The 15,891-nt window shown below is 48.2% G+C and overlaps 1 long non-coding RNA gene and 1 gene segment (V, D, J or C); one reads left to right on the plus strand and one right to left on the minus strand.

Moving 5' to 3' along the window:
• LOC115528231 overlaps positions 1-15,891 on the plus strand; it is a 917,695-nt gene that overhangs the window by 74,382 nt on the left and 827,422 nt on the right.
• On the minus strand, positions 9,246-12,096 carry LOC115528239. Its single transcript, XR_003973184.1, has 3 exons — positions 11,941-12,096; positions 11,044-11,348; positions 9,246-9,912 (listed from the first exon to the last, which is right to left on the minus strand). It is a non-coding gene; the product is annotated as an uncharacterized LOC115528239 (long non-coding RNA).

Here is a 15,891-nt window from a genome sequence, read left to right on the forward strand (position 1 = left end):
GATGTTGGGAAAACAATGTGTGCAGGGCCCCTGGGAAATGATGGGACACAGAGGAATGTGACCAAACAGGCCTTGCTGGCTGCCCCTCCCCCCCCACCACGGTCTCCTCCACCATGTCCATATCCTAGTGCAGTTGTCTGTGGTGCCAGCTGGCTTCCCAGAGCAGGTGCTCACACTGAATTTTTTATTCAGTTGAAGAGACATGAAGAGCTTCTCCTGTGTGTGTGGACCTTGGCTGCTTTTTAACTCAAAATAATCTTCATCCCAGGGAGCCTGGGTGGCTCAGTCATTAAGTGTCTATTTCTGTTCGGGTCATGGTCTCCTGGTTCGTGGGATCGAGCCCTGCATGGGGCTTTGTGCTGACAGCTAGGAGCCTGGAAGCTGCTTCAGGTTCTGTGTTTCCCTCTCTCTCTGCCCTTCCCCCACTGATGCTCTGTTGCTCTCTGTCTCAAAAGTAAATAAACACACGAACGTTTTTTAAAAATAATAAATAAAAAAACTTCATGCTGAGTGGCTCATCGAGGGGAGGCCTGCCCTTGTGTCCTGCAGTTCCAGTAAGAATTTGCTATGGCCGAGGTCAAAGTTTGCTGTCTGCATGCTTCTCTTGGATTTTGACGGTTCCCTGTCTCACACGTGAGTCTTTCATCCATGTTGAGCTTATTTTTGCATATGGTGTAAGAAAGCGGTGCAGTCGTTCTTCTGCACGTTGCTGTCCAGTTTACTCCACACCATTTGTTGAAGACACTGTCTTCTTCCCATTGGATATTCTTTCCTGCTTTGTCCAGCATGAGCTCGTGTATAGTGTCCTGGACTTGACACTTTCCAAGTTCCTCTGTCTCCCCAGGAGTCATTGTCAACCTGTGCTCACCCAGCCTTCATCAGCGTCACAATCGAGGAAACAGAATCCCCATGAGCAGGAAACCCAGTGACAGCGAGTGTCACTGGAGTCCCATCAGCAGGGCAGGACTTGCTTTGAACACCTGCTCTCCTGGGATGAGGCTGACGCCCAGGGATCCCTGGGTGAGTCTCTGTCCCCATGGGTGGCTGAGCCCCCAACCCTGTCTGGGTTCCAGGTAGCGCCTGAAGCTGATCAGCGCATTGATTCTGGGACAGCAGCCTCAGTGCTGCTCCCTTGGAGCTCAAGGCCCACGGGGACACGAGGCACCCTCTGCATCCTCTCAGGGCTGGACTGTCACCCCCAGACACTCCAGTGACACCTCCAGCCAGGATAGGCCTCTGCTGAAACGTCTGTCTCAAGTCAGGGCTACAGGGCCTGTGACCTCAGAGACACAGTGCCCCTTATCTCCACCTCAGCTGGAGTCAATATGGGATCTTTAAAAGAATTTTCTGGGTCAAATTGGCCTTAGCTAGTGGAAAATCATTCCTCTAATCATCGGCGGCTGACTGAGCAATTTTTCTATCCTGAACACGGTGAACACAAGACACAGTGACCATTGCTTTACCCACCCTGAGAGGAGTCTGACCCCTTATCGTTCCATGCAGCAAACTCTGTGTTTGTTCATTCCACCAGCGTGATCAGTGTGAAATTCACTGGAACAGGCTCCTCATGGTGTTTCCCAGGGCACCATGTTGTGCTTTCCTACTTTACCTGTTAGACCAGCCCTAATATGCAAAATCTTTATTAAAATAATAATAAGAATAGTAATAACAATAATGAATCAAGTGATTTAAGCAAGGTATTGGCCCCTATTCAACCAAGAACTAAATGTCACGTATTTTCCATTATGTTTTCACGCATTTGGCAACCATATTCTGTCTGCAAGAAACATGGGTCCGGGGAAAAACACTCGCAATTGAACCTGTACCTTCCCATTGAAACTGTCACTGAGTTTAAATCATTCTTTCGGAGCTGAGTTTTTGGAAAAAATGACACACATTCATTGTAAGGTAACCGTTGTCTAATAGGTGATTTACACATGAAGTCTGCCAACAGGTCCCTGTCAGAACACCTGCAACTGTCACTCCTTCCCTCCTAGAACTCCCTGCAGGTTTGCCCTTTGTGCTCTGAGGTCAATTCCACACACAGCCTCACTTGGCAGAGCTCTTGCAGAGTTGGGTCTATGTGCTTGCAGAACAGATAATAGGAGGGAATCCGTGCCCACAGTGTGCGGAGGACTGTTTCTAAGCTGGTGGAAATGGTGACAGATGACTGAGGCTTTTAGGGCTTAACCCTTCTAGGAACAAATGAGAGCTTCTACACAACCTGGAAAGGAGTGGTCCCCAACTCCTCAGGGCTGTGTGAACAACGTGTGGAAAGGAAGTTCCGGAAACCAGGGAGGAATCCCATAAGAGCAACGGCCAGCCTCTTGAACGGAAGGGAACACCTGTCCATGGAGACCTGTCACTGTTCTGAGCTTGATCATGATCTCAAAGGAGTGTGTCCCAGAGATGCCAGCTCAGTCTTGACCCATGAATGAGCAAGGGAGCAGTGGGGAGGCTGGAGCTGTCTCTCTGATGGGCGCTGGTCACCATGTCACACAATGGCGTGTCTGTGACTGGACACTAGGGGTCACTCAGGGCCTGGTTCTGAGGGGTCAGGGTTATTGAAACTTGAATCTGCCACCTGGCACTGCCTTTGCCTTCTGCTCAGGGCTCCCATCTGGGACCTCCCCACCCCCTGGCCCCACACAGCCCCTGCCTTGCCCACTCCTGACCTCCTGAGGATGAGGGACCAACCGGGGCCTGTGAAGGGTCAGAGAGCTGGGGGTCTCAGGCATGGATGGGCCCTCCCTCTCTCAGAGGATGAAGAGGGGAAGGAGGGGTTAGGTAAGGTCTGCTCAGCTGTGGGGTCACAGAGGGCAGGAGCAGTCATGAGGAACGGGCCTCCACCATGGCCTGGATTTCTCTCTTCCTCATCGTACTTGCTCACTGCACAGGTGACTGGATGAAGAGACAGGGGAAGGGGCCCTGCTTCCTCATCTTGTCTCTAGACCCCAGCCTCATCCTCTCTGTCTCTTCTTCTTCCAGGGTCCTTGGCCCAGTCTGTGCTGACTCAGCCATCTTCAGTGTCTGGGTCCCTGGGCCAGATACTCACCGTTTCCTGCACTGGAAGCTCAGCCAACACTGGGGCCGGTTATTGTGTGTTTTGGTACCAACAGCCCCCAGGAATGACCCCTAAAGCCATTCTCCACGAGAACACTTGGCCTTTTGGGGTCCCAGACCGGTTCTCTGGCTCCAAGTCTGGCAACACAGGCTCTTTGACCACCACTGGGCTCCAGGAGGACGACGAGGTTGATGATCACGGCTCAGCGTGGGACAAGAAACTCATTGCTTATGCAGTGCCCAGTCCTTTGGGGAAGTGAGACAAAAATCTGCTGTTTCCCCAGCAACAGGGGTCCTCTTGCAGCCTCCCCTCTTTGGCCAAGTCAGCTGCTTCCTTCGTTTGCTGTAAACTGTAGTGTGAGAACAATGTCAAGGAACTTTGTTTAGCAAATGATCCATATTCTATTAACCTCAGGCCCCCAAGCCTGTCCCCGGCTGGAACACATTGTAGGAGATTCTCCTACCGGGGAGAAATTCCTGGGTGTCAGGGGCCAGCTGCCCTGGGGACAGAGTCCGTGACAGGTCAGGACAGAGCCAGGAACAAAGAGTCCAGGTGTGCCTGAGTGTTGATACCCTAGCGCCAAGATAATGTGCATCCATAGCACTTCCTGAACACCTAGTGTGTGCCACAAATGACTCTAGGGATGTGGGTCCCATGTGGACGTGACAGGAAGGGTCCCCATGTTCAGGGAGTCGACAGTGTCTGGGAGAAGAGAGAGGACACAGAAGCTAAACATGTTGTAAAGGAAGGTTGTCAAAAGTCCTCTCCATGAATATCCTTGATGATGAAACACATTGCAGGAGCATGGGAGTAACATGGTCACTGTACGTGAGAAGCCGTAAAAGTGGTCATGGCCAAAGACGTGAATAGAGTTCATTACGATGCAATTGACATAAAACGTGTTTATTCCTGTGACACACAACACAAACACATTAAAGGTAAGCAGAGAACGTTACCTAGTTATAAGGAACATGTAAGACTTCTGAAATATATAAATAATTTGTTTTCAATGAATGACATTTCTGATAAACATAGGAAGTATTTTGGTAAAACAGAGTGCTTGTATTCTAGGAAGTAAGGTTAAAAGTGAATAAACCTTTTGTTTCCATTTTTAATAAGAGCAGACCAATAGTTCAAGAAAATTTTGGCCTTTTAACCCAGAGAAAACACAATTTTAATTTTTCATCCATGTATTTTGATATGAAACCTCATTTATTTACTGAATATCTTTAAAATTTAACCAGTACTGACCACACTTAAAATTCCTTTCCAGGATTCTTTTCCAAAATCCTACCACAGCTTTCTCTTATACATTTAGATCTCGATCTAAGGATTCTTTGAAAAACCGGACTCATGTTAGGACAAAATTATTTTTCTTTTCCTTCAACACAAAATGTATTCCCTTTCTTCATACTTTTTCCCCTCAAAAAACACATGTCTTACTTTCCTGGAGCACGTAGTTGTTTTCCTTATTGTTTTTAGTAGCCTAAGTTATATTTATTAGAATTCCTAACTCTAGAGACCTTAGTTTTCTAGTGAAAATGAAATAGGAAGCAACTGTGAACTGTTTGCTATGCCAGTATTCTTTAGATTAGCAAATTTATGAGTACCTTTCACAATTTCTAGAAACATAATAAAATATTTAAATAAATAACAACCCAAGTTTACTAATGGACCCACATTTATCTTTATAGTTTTTCTGTACTAAGACAAAAGTAGATAAGCAGATGGTTCATACTTAAATGTTTTATTATTTTATCTTATTTACCTTACAAAACATAAAGAACTACAATTGTTAGGAAGCTATACTCTCCGTAGCAATTAGTAGATTAAATGCAATCCCTATCAAATGCCCACATGCCTATTTTGCACTCTAAGAAAAGATGATCTTAAAATTTCTGTGGAATTGCAGGGACTCAGAACATCCAAAAAATCCTGAAGAAGAACACATTTTCAGGACTGACAATTCTAGATTTCAAAACTCACTGGGGCACCTGCGTGGCTCAGTTGGTTGGGCATCCAACTTCTGCTCAGGTCATGTTCTCACATGAGTTCGAGCCCCACATTGGGCTCTGTGCTGAAAGCTCGGAGCCTGGAGCCTGCTTTGGATTCTGTGTGTCCCTGTCTCTCCGCTCCTCCCTTGCTCGCACTCTGTGTCCATCTCTCTCTCTCTCACAAATATATAAACATTAAAAAAATTTTTTTTTAGATTTCAAAACTCACTAAATCTCACTTATGAAGCTATAGTCACCATGAATGTGGTACCTGCCTAAGGATAGACATAGGGATAAGTAAAACATATCTCAGAGGCCAGAAATGAATCATTCATCTATGGTCAATTGATTTTCAAAAGGATGCTCAGAGAATGTACTCTGAAAAAAAAAGGTCTCTCCAACCAATGGTGCTGGGCCAACTAGCTATCCACACACAAAAGTATGAAGTTAGACTCTTACCACATACTATAAACAAAAATGGATGTAAAATGGATCAAAGATCTAAATTTTAGAGCTAAACTATAAAGATCTTAGAAGAAAACAAGAAGGAAATCCCCATGACTTTTGAGCTTGACAAGAGATTCTTCACATAGGATATCATAAGAAACACCCAAAAAAGGGGGAGGGATGATCATCAATTGGGCTTCTCAAAAGTTCCTATTTTTGTACACCCAAAGATACTATCAAGAAAGAAAATGCAACCCTAAGTACAACCGCATTTCCCAGAGGCCACTGAAGGAGATAAGAAATGCCTGGGACAGCCTAGGTCTAGCCATGGGTTCTCAGTAGGACTGTGACCACCATGGTGTAACCTCTTCTCCTTGTGTTCTCTTCTTACCACACAGGTAAGGACGGTCCTCGGTGACCCAAAGCAGCCTCTGAGCCTATGTCCACACCTTTGGATCAGACCTCCAAGCAGCTTCACCTCCATCCCTGCCCCATCACCCATGAGTGTCTGTGTTTGCAAGTTCTTTCTGCCAGCTTGTGCTGACTCAGACACCCTCCTTCTCCGCATCTCTGAAGAATCAAATAGACTCATTTTCACCCTGAGAAATGACATCATTGTTGTTTTAAGAAATATGCATAATGGTGCCAGTAGAAGCCATGGAACCCTCGGTGGTATCTCCTGTGATTCAAGGCAGGGTCAAATACCACACCAGAGATCCCAGTGCCCTGTCATTTTCTGGATCCAAAGATGTTTTGACCAATGCATCTGTTCTGACATCTCTGGGATCCAGTGTGCAAGGAAGTGACTCTTAGTGTCATATATGCCAAGATAGTACCAACGCTTACGCAGTGCTTTAGATCCATAGGGAAGTGAGAGAAATTCTCCCTCCACTCTCTAGACCTGGTGGCATCCCCTGTCAAGAGTTTCCAGGAGTGACTTTTGTTGTCAGATCTTCCAAAACATTATTTGTTGTCCGGGAATAAGATGATCTGAGAGTGCCATATCCCTTCCTTCAGTTATATCTTCAGAGTGATCCTTATTCACCCTGTGTTCATATTTTCGAAGGCAAACTAGCTTGTTCAGAGTTACAAATGACTCAGTGAAGGAGAGCCTGGCTGTCTCAGTAGTTAGAGCATGCAACTCTTGACCTTGGGTTCGTGAGTTCAAGCCCCACTTTAGGTACAGATGTTACTTAAAAACAAACTGTTGAGGGTCACCTGGGTGGCTCAGTTGGTTGAGCGTCCAACTCTTTGATATCAGCTCAGGTCATGATCCAGGGTTTTGGGATCGAGTCCTGTGTCAGACTCCACACTCACTTTCTCCCTTTTTCCTGTGATAGAGCTCTGCTGAACTCCTGAATTCCCTGGTGCTGGGCGTGCCCTCCCAATGAGCAGATCTGAACAGATCCCTTAACAAGGAAGATAGACAAAATGACTATTACACATGCAAAGTGATTTCAAACTTCATATGTCCTTGTGGTATTAAAAATTGAACAAGGACGTACCAGAGGCCTCCCATGACCATGGCTAAAGTTCAATACAGTGCCAGTACCAATACTACTGATGATGTGGGGCAGCAGGAACTCTCATTCACTGCTGGTGGGAGTGCGAAAAGCCCCATCACTTGGGAAGATTCCTTGGCAGTGTCTTCCACGGCAAACAAAGCCTTAAGGATATAATGCAAAAAGAACAGTCCTACGGATTACTCTATATGAGGTTCTTGTGTGCAACTAGAATATGCACCTAAATGTTTGTTGCTGTCTTATTTATGATTGCCAAGACTCCAAAGTGATCAAGCACCCTTTAGAATGGATAAACAATATCTGTATGTCCACACATGGAATAGGACACAGGAGAAAGACATGAGTTATCAGGCCACAAAACACATGGGTGAAACTTCCATGCATATGTGTTAGTGTCAGAATCCACCATGAAGAGTCTGCAACAGTGAGCAGGGGGGATGAGGGGCAGGGACCCAGGCCCCAGCTCCAGGCCCTGGGTCACTGTGCATCCCGTGTCCACCAGACGGCACTGGTGCTCCCCCAATCCCTCAGCTGGCAGGTTCCCTCTCCTTGTGTCTAGCAGGTGCTCTTGATGATTTGCACAGACAGGATTTTAAGTCTCCCCGAACACGGAGGTGAGGTTGCAAGATGTCCTTGCAGTGGTCCCTGCTGGATGCCCAGCCCTGCTCTGTCCCCCCACCTGCAGCACCCTCATCAGGGTTTGCTGTGTCTTGTCTCCCCTGCTCTGGTGGGACCCGGCATGCCCACATTACGTGTCCTCCTGTGTGAGTGTGTGTCCCCTAGGTGAGCTCCTGTCCACATCCGGCACCCAGACACAGCATGCATCGTCTGAGCTGTACCATTGGGACAGATGGTTTCTCTTCCCTCTCCCGTGTATCTTGTCCTCAGCTCCATAGTGGTTCACAGGTTGTACTGAGTCAGGACTGCATGTGTCCCGGTCATCAGACCCCATCCATGGAGGATGCCTGATATAGAGCAGGACCTTTCTCTTTCCCTGGAGGGTCACTCTCAGGTGGTGGAAACACAGGCACCGGGGAAGCCTGCTTTGGGAAAGGAGAGGTTCACCCAGACACCAGCAGGGGGCACAGTGACAAGGTCTGTGGCTTTCTACAGGAAGGGGGCTCCCTGCTGAGTAGCCCTCCAGAGTAGAAAGCCCCAGGGCTGGAACCCTTGTTTCCAGTGGGGACAGGGCAGGTGTCTTCTCTGTTCCTAGCGGAGTCCCTGAACCTGGGCCTGTATGGTTCCCAGTGGTCCCAGCAGCTGCTTCTTCCAGGCCCACCCAGGGGGAAACTAGTGCATCACACAGTCTTCCTGTCAAGGGGCTGCAGGCCTCTAAGTGCACAGGAGGGAGTAGCAGGGGTGGGTCCCATTTGCATGAGCAGCCCCTCCTTTTGAGCTCTGTGGACTGGGGATAAGAGAGGCCCAGGGCAGCCCAGCCCCGGCTCTGAGGTCTAGGAAGGGCGTGAGTCACGATGGCCTGGATCCCCATCCTCATCGTGCTCCTCTGCCACTGCACAGGTAGGGACAGGACCCAGTGTCCCAGGGTGGGCCTGCAGCCAGAGTGAAACCCCTGTGGCTCAGCTCCCTAATCCCATGTGCGCTGTTCCTTCTCTTCCCTCTGCTGTGTCTGTGTTTGCAGGTTCCCTGTCGCAGCCTGTCGTGACTCAGCCAGGCTCCCTCTCTGCATCTCTGGGAGCAACAGCCAGACTCACCTGCACCCTCAGCAGGGACGTGAGCGTTGGTAGTAAAAGCATATACTGGTACCAACAGAAGCCAGGGAGCCCTCCCCGGTATCTCCTGTACTACTACTCAGACTCCAGTACACAGTTGGGACCTGGGGTCCCCAGCCGCTTCTCCGGGTCCAAAGATGCCTCGGCCAATGCAGGGCTTCTGCTCATCTCTGGACTGCAGCCTGAGGACGAGGCTGACTATTACTGTGCAATCTGGCACAGTAGTGCTGGTCACGGTGACACAGACACATGGGGAAGTGGGACAAATACCCAGCCTGCTTAGACCACTGTAGTCTGAGTCTCTGAAGTCTAATGTAAATTGAATGCACAATTACTATACTTGGGTGTAGCTACTGGATCTGAATGTCCTTCTTCCCAATTTCCGATCAAACCTGTGTGAACTCTACGAAAAAAAGAAAAAAAAAAGGAAAGAAAAATGACAACAACAGTAAAGCAAACCAAAGACAACAAAAAAGTATAATGATGCAGAAATTTTCGCCTAGTGGTTCACACATAAAAATTAGAGCCTGTGGATTTGGCTTTTTTTCTCTTCACAAGGGTCTGTCAACTTGCCTTAGTTTTCTGATCAGAGTCCACAGACCGTGCCCACGGCAGACAGTCCTCCACAGCATGGCCTGTGTTCCTCCAGGGGTGAGAGCAGAGGCCCTCCCTTCCCCCCAGGCTCCTGTGCTCAGGGCTGACTGAGGAGCTCTGTGTCCCAGCGAGGAGACACTAAGAATCACAGGCCCAGAGCTGGCCTGGCCCACTGGCTGGGTACCTGCCCTTCATTTGTGATGTCGGGAGAGGGTGACTGCCCCTGGGAGAAACTGTGTGTGCCAGTCAGCAAACTTCTCAGTGGGGCTTGTGAGGGACAGGTGGGAGTGCCACCAGTGCAGCAAAATTTTTAGTCTGCTTGGGAGATTTCACCGACGTGACTTCCCTACAGCTGACACCATCAGGGCCCATGGGCAGCATGTGGCTGGTTTCTGGAGCCCAGAAGAATGGACTATGTCTTCCTCTCCTCTCCTGCCGCATCGGGGTTGTCCGTGATCCATGCAGTAGAGGGGCTGCGGGGCACTATGTTGCATAAAGCAAGTCGATCCCATGAGCCTTTCCAGGAGAACGTCTTGTCATTTGTGACAACATGGACGAACCTGCGGGACATGACCCTAAGAGAAATAAGGCCTACACAGAAAGGCAAATGCTTTTTTATCTCATTTATATGTGGAACCTACAGGAAAAAGATAATAAAATCTCTGTCAATTTTTAGTGATGAGGATGAGTTAGAATAGGGTAACACATATAAAGATGGGAAAGAGATTGGTGTGAGTGCAACTTCCTTAACATAAGTTGGCTTTTCAGCTAGTAATTTTTAATTATGAAAATACACACAACAGGAAATTTACTCTTTTCATCACTTTCTTGTGCAATTCAGAGATATGAAATATATTCGCCATGTTGGGTGACCATCACGACTCTCCATTTCTCAAAGCTTTTTATCATCCCAAACAGTAACTGTGCACCCAGGAAGGGAATGGGTCAGCTGGGTGTACAGAGAAGCCAGGGCTCCAGGAGCTCATGCCAATGCAGGAAGTAGCAGAGGGCAGAGGGCAGCTCCCATGGGGGCTCTTTGCGGATGTGGCCGGACCCAGGTGGGAGCATTCGTTAGGCTGTGCTTTTTACCCCAGAATGACCACGTGGCTGCACGCTGCAGCCCATGGCACGGGGATCCGTGTGCCCACTGCAGGGGGTCCAGAAACTCCAGCTTTCTTTCCTAAAATGTGTCCGGGAACATCCGTGAGAACTGAGTTACTCCTATGAGGCATCTGCTGTATGATTCATCCTTATTCTTGTCTGAATTCCCTGCAAAATCCACGTGTGCTCTCCTCCAGAGACTGAGGAAAGGCCTCATTTTCAGTCTATATTCTCTGTGCTTGTCAAGAGGAACTTGCACTTATTTCTGGTCTTTTTATTTACATTATTTGGGTACTTTTAGCTTTGTTTATTTATTTTAAGAGAGAGAGAGAGAGAGGAAGGAGCAGAGAGAGAGGGACAGAGAATCCCAAGCAGGCTCAGAACCCAGCTCAGGGCTCAATTACAGAAGTGGAGATCATGACCCGAACTGAAACCAAGAGTCTGACACCCAACCGACTGAGCCACCCTATTTCTGGCCTTTTGAATCTGGAGCATTGATATATGTGTCTCTTTTGGGGGCCGATACCATACCAATTATAGGTAATGTAGAAACTGCAAAGTTTGATAGATGATAGACAGAATATACTCACGTGATCTATAGCCATGCACCGTCACTGATCTACCTCATCGAGTTCAGTGCAGAGGTAATGGGGACTGGCCCGCCAGAATGGGAAGTGAGATGAGAAAACTGGGCTGTCCCCTCAGGGCTCCCGAAAAGGCTGTGGAGGGGCGTGCATGGTCTCGGCTCTTGTGCTCACTGGGCGGAAACATCATCCCCGAGCGGTCCACAAGTCTTGGCCCCAACAACACAAGTCTCTAAGTAGTGGGGGGAGCCCAGGGTGATTCATGCTGAGGAGGCCCTGTGTCTGCAGCAAGGACTGAGGTGTGGTGGCACCTGCAGCACAGGAAGAAGCCCTGAGGGAGGAGAAGATCTGGCCCCTGTGTGGGCGTGGACAGTATGCCAGGCTGACTGAAGTCCTTAGTGCCCTGGTCTCTCTCTCACAGCTCCAGGTTGTCCCTTCCAGTCATGGGTGCGGCTGGACACTGAGACAGCAGGGGGCGCTGTGGGCCTGTCCCCGAGGGGTGTGTGTGTGGGCAGGGGTCCCAGCCGAGCACCCAGGCCTGGAGCCCTGCCTTGTGCCCCCTGCAAAATTGTGCCTAGAGGAGTTTCCCTAGTCCCACCCACCCCACACTCAGCTGTCACCACATTCAGTCCCAGGGGAGGGAGAGATTTGCATGAAGGCTTCCTCTCTCTCTTCCAGGAAGGCAGAGGATAAGAGAGGCTTTGTGCAGGTCTCTCCCTTGAGGGCTCAGAAGCACAGCCTGGGGTGTCTCCACCCTGGTCTGGACCCCTCCCCTCCTCACCTTCCTTGCTCTCTGCTCAGGTTACTGGCTGTGGAAAGTGGAAGAATTGCTTCTGGGGGACCCCTAAGTTGCTTGTTTCCCCCATTTTGAGAACACACTGTGGGTAATAACCTGACACTGACCTGTGTCTCCACTGCTGTGTTGCTGGGTGCTGGGCACTGTCTGTGTTGACACAGGAAGCCTCTTTATCAGGGTGTGTGGGCTAGAAGGTCACCCTCAGCTGCACTGGAATCAGCAACAATGTTGGGTCGTATTATGTGGGCTGGTACCCACAGATTCCCCACCGTGTCCCCAAAGCTGAGATGCTCAGAAGCACTAGGCCCTCCGGGATCCCAGCTGGGTTGTCGAGAACAGGGCCTCTCTGATCATCTCGGGCCTACAGCCTGAGGACGAGGCTGGTCATTACTGACACAGTGTTCTAAGCCCGTGGGCAAATGATACAGCAATGTGCCCCAGTTTCCCATGGTCACTGCCAGTGACAAATAAACAGGGAGACCGTGGACACCCCGGAGGGTCTGAGGGTCTGACTCTCTGAGCACAGAACAACTATGAAGACTCAGTGACAGTAGCTTCGTCTCATGTTGTTTTCTTCTAAAAATAAGACAAATCTCTTAAGATAATTTACAGGTATAAAGTGCAGTCATTTAAATGGTACGATTCAGTGGTCTGTAGTATGTTTCCTGAGTTTGGCAAACATCATCAGGATCAACTTGACAACATTTCCATCACCTGCAGAAAAACCCCTGACCCCCGAGCAGTGAGTCCATGGTCCCCCTGCATCAGTCCTTTGGAGCCAAAAATTCCTTTCTGTCTGCAGTGATTTTCCTGTTGTGCACATTTCACAGGGGCCGAGTCACAGACCACGTGTCCCCGGAAGCGCACCATTCAGTGTCATCAGCGTGTGCGTTGTAGGAACATCACGGGCACCATATTTAAATACAGGGAACGTTTCATCATTTCATCTAGAGACGTGCTCATCTTGTGCGGAGGACACACGGATCTATCTAGATGGCTGCAATTTTAATAGAGGCTGTCGAAATAACATAATTATTTTCCATGATGGTGTGTAATCACAGATTCTTCTTTAAAAGTTTATTTTCCGATGAATATTGTCCCCCATTGTCATTTTTTATTTTGTAGATTTCTGCATGCTGAAATTTTGTTCAATAATTTAGCCGGTGTTGTTTATTATTATGAAAAATAATATTATGTGTTACGGTCCATATTTCAAGTTTTTGTCTCATACATTTTTCCTTTCCTTGTGGTGGGGTGTGGGCTCTGTGGCCTTTCTCTTTTTCCCATTCCCTCATGCCCGGCAGACTCTACATGTCTCCTCCCCACTCTTTTTCCTTAGTGAGATGTTTCCAGAGCGTCCTTCCTGATTTGGGTTTCTCACCCATCTGCCCACAGCACTGCATCTGAGACCTCCCGTTTCACTATTGCTCGCCCTGGATGCCCGTCCTGTGGTCAGGGCTTGGGTCTCTCCACTTGCTGTCCTGTGTCTTCACTCTCAGGGGCTTTTTCGAGTGATGGTGGTTCAGACCCACGGCTAGCTTTCCCCTTCTGTCACCCCAGCCTTTTCGGGAACTGACTTCTCTTTCCACTGACGCTCATGATTTGTGGTGTGAGCCTGGGAGCGACGCCACTAGGGATTCTGGGCTGGTTTTGTGTTCATTTATCATTGATTTTCACTTCCAGGTTGGAGAAGTTGATACATAATAAGTCTCATGTGGATATTACTTCAGCTACTCAGAATTTTTCATGAAAAATATTGTTAAGTCTAAACTGATAACAATAAAAGGAGACCTCCCTTAACAACACATACCTTTAAAATTATTTCATTCTTTTCTAACTTACTTTGATATAAAGGGTGAAAATGAGCAGACAAAGATAATTTTAAGAAAACTGTTACTTAATATTTTCTGAAATTTCTTATTAATAGACTTAAATGTCACTAAAACCACAGGTAGAGAATAGAGAGAAGAAGGCAAGTTTCCAAGTTAAGGGATGAAATATATTACTTAGAAGTGTTGGAGCTACTTTGAGTTCTCTCCTTGGTGAGGTACAGGCAGAGGCTTCAGCAGATGCTGTCACACAAAGGAAACTTTATTTGCCACAGATAAGGGGATCAGGGACATGAATTACCAAAGCTGTGTCTCCCTGAGTGGAGGCGAGTGGGTTCCTTTCATTCAGGGCTAGGATGGATACCCAGAAAAGGGAGTTTTGTCATCTTATGCAAGAGTGGGCCTGAGGTTGTGCAGGAATGTGGAGAATAGGAGCTTGTGTCCCCATCATGTGGTAGGTCAATGAAGCTTGTCCTCCTCCTAGGGCAGAGACTTAACGTTATAAAGAGGCAGAGGTCCCTGGAGGACACTCCCTGGTCCATCTGCACTGGTGAAGCTGTTGCAGGAGATAAAACTGGTCTAGGCTCCCAGGCTCTTTCTGCTGTTTGCCTCTGAAATAGATGAACTTCCTGTGAAAAGAAGGGGTGTCGGTAGGGGTCCTGCTGGTGACCGTTTTAACCTCATTACCCTGTGGGGCAAGGTTTCAATCCTGCAAAAACAACTCAAGCATGTGCTTTAGGTCAAAGTTTACTTTTGTTCCTGCACTGGGACTTTTCCTCTGGGTCATTGTCTCTGAAGCACTCAGGCTATTTCCTGGCCTGGTGGAGACTGGTAGGTTGGCATCCCCTTTGGTCCCCTCAAACCCTGAACTCCTGACCTTGTTGCATTTCTGTTTTCTTTTCCTCCCAGGAAAGCGCTCAGTATGGGTGCTGGGCAAGTAGAACCTGCAGGGCACAGACCACAGAAAATAGCTGGGGGCCTCAAATGAGTGCTCTTGGGGCAGGAAAGCTGTCTCCTCTTTATATACAGAGATTGTTTTCCCACCTGGGGACCCCTTCAGTTCTGCTTTCAGACGGCTCAGGATATTTAGTTTAAAAACATTGTGCTAGCAAGCGGCCCTGGACGGCTTAGTTAAATGTCTGACCTCAGCTCAAGTCATGATCTCCTGGTTTGTGATTTCAATTTCCAAGTCCACCTGTCTGCTGTCAGCAAGGAGCCAGCCTAGGGGCTAAAGCAGACAGGGGGAACAACCTCAGGGTTAACAAGGCACCTTTTCTTTTGTTAACCATCTCTGCTCTGGGCTGCTTTGCCTGCAGTGTAGAGGTCTGTAGCTCAATTTACCTCTTTACCTAACTTGGTCCTTTCCTCCAGTGAAAGCAGTTTTTCTGCTATAGTACTAAGTTCGAGAGTGCTTCTGCCTTGAACGCCTAATCTTGCTTACCTCATATACCTTTGTATGGGGAGCCTTTGTGCCTGTTCTTATTTTAGGCCTTTTCCCCTTCCTCTCTACTGTGGGGGTTCTGCACCCCTTTCTATTCTGGGGTGCCTTTACATCCCCCTAGTCTTGGGGTGCCAATCTGTTTTGCCCAAATTCAGTTGTGAGCATCCTATGGCTTTGTATTTCTTTATGTCGTATTAAACCCGTTGGTGTAAGCCCAGGGAACTCCTAAGCTCATCCCCCACAGTGAAAATCATCTTTTGTTGTCAATAAGAAAACAAAACATGAGTCTGTTAACGATTAGTGGGTGACGCCATGAAACTTATCTTCTAGGTTCTACTTTCCAGCGTGGAGTCTGGATGGAAGATATTTTCTCACTTCAAGGAGACTGAGGAAGTCTGTGCACTGTAGATACGGACAGCCCTAACAATGGACGACAGACAGGAATGTGAGAAATGAAGGATCACAGGGTGTCTGACTTGGGATGCCCCAAAGAGCAGCAGGGTCAGTCATCATGGCCATGTGCACCTGCAGCCAGGCAGCTGGGGGCTCAGCTGCAGAGGGAGCAGTATTTGGATTTGATGGGGTGGGTGGTTAGTAAGGCGGGTGGGATTAAACCTTGAGGGGTATGTGGGATGGATTGTGATCATGCTAATGATGACCCAGGATTTTAAGAAAGTGAGGAGGGACAGGGAGTCTAAGGAAGTGAAGAAACCAGCAGGAGAAGGGCGAGAGAAAATGCCATTTTTTCCATGTCATAAGTATCCTCTCACCCACCCTCATATTGGACA

The sequence above is a fragment of the Lynx canadensis genome, chromosome D3 (assembly GCF_007474595.2).
Source record: "Lynx canadensis isolate LIC74 chromosome D3, mLynCan4.pri.v2, whole genome shotgun sequence".
In the NCBI taxonomy this organism is placed as follows: Eukaryota; Metazoa; Chordata; class Mammalia; order Carnivora; family Felidae; genus Lynx; species Lynx canadensis.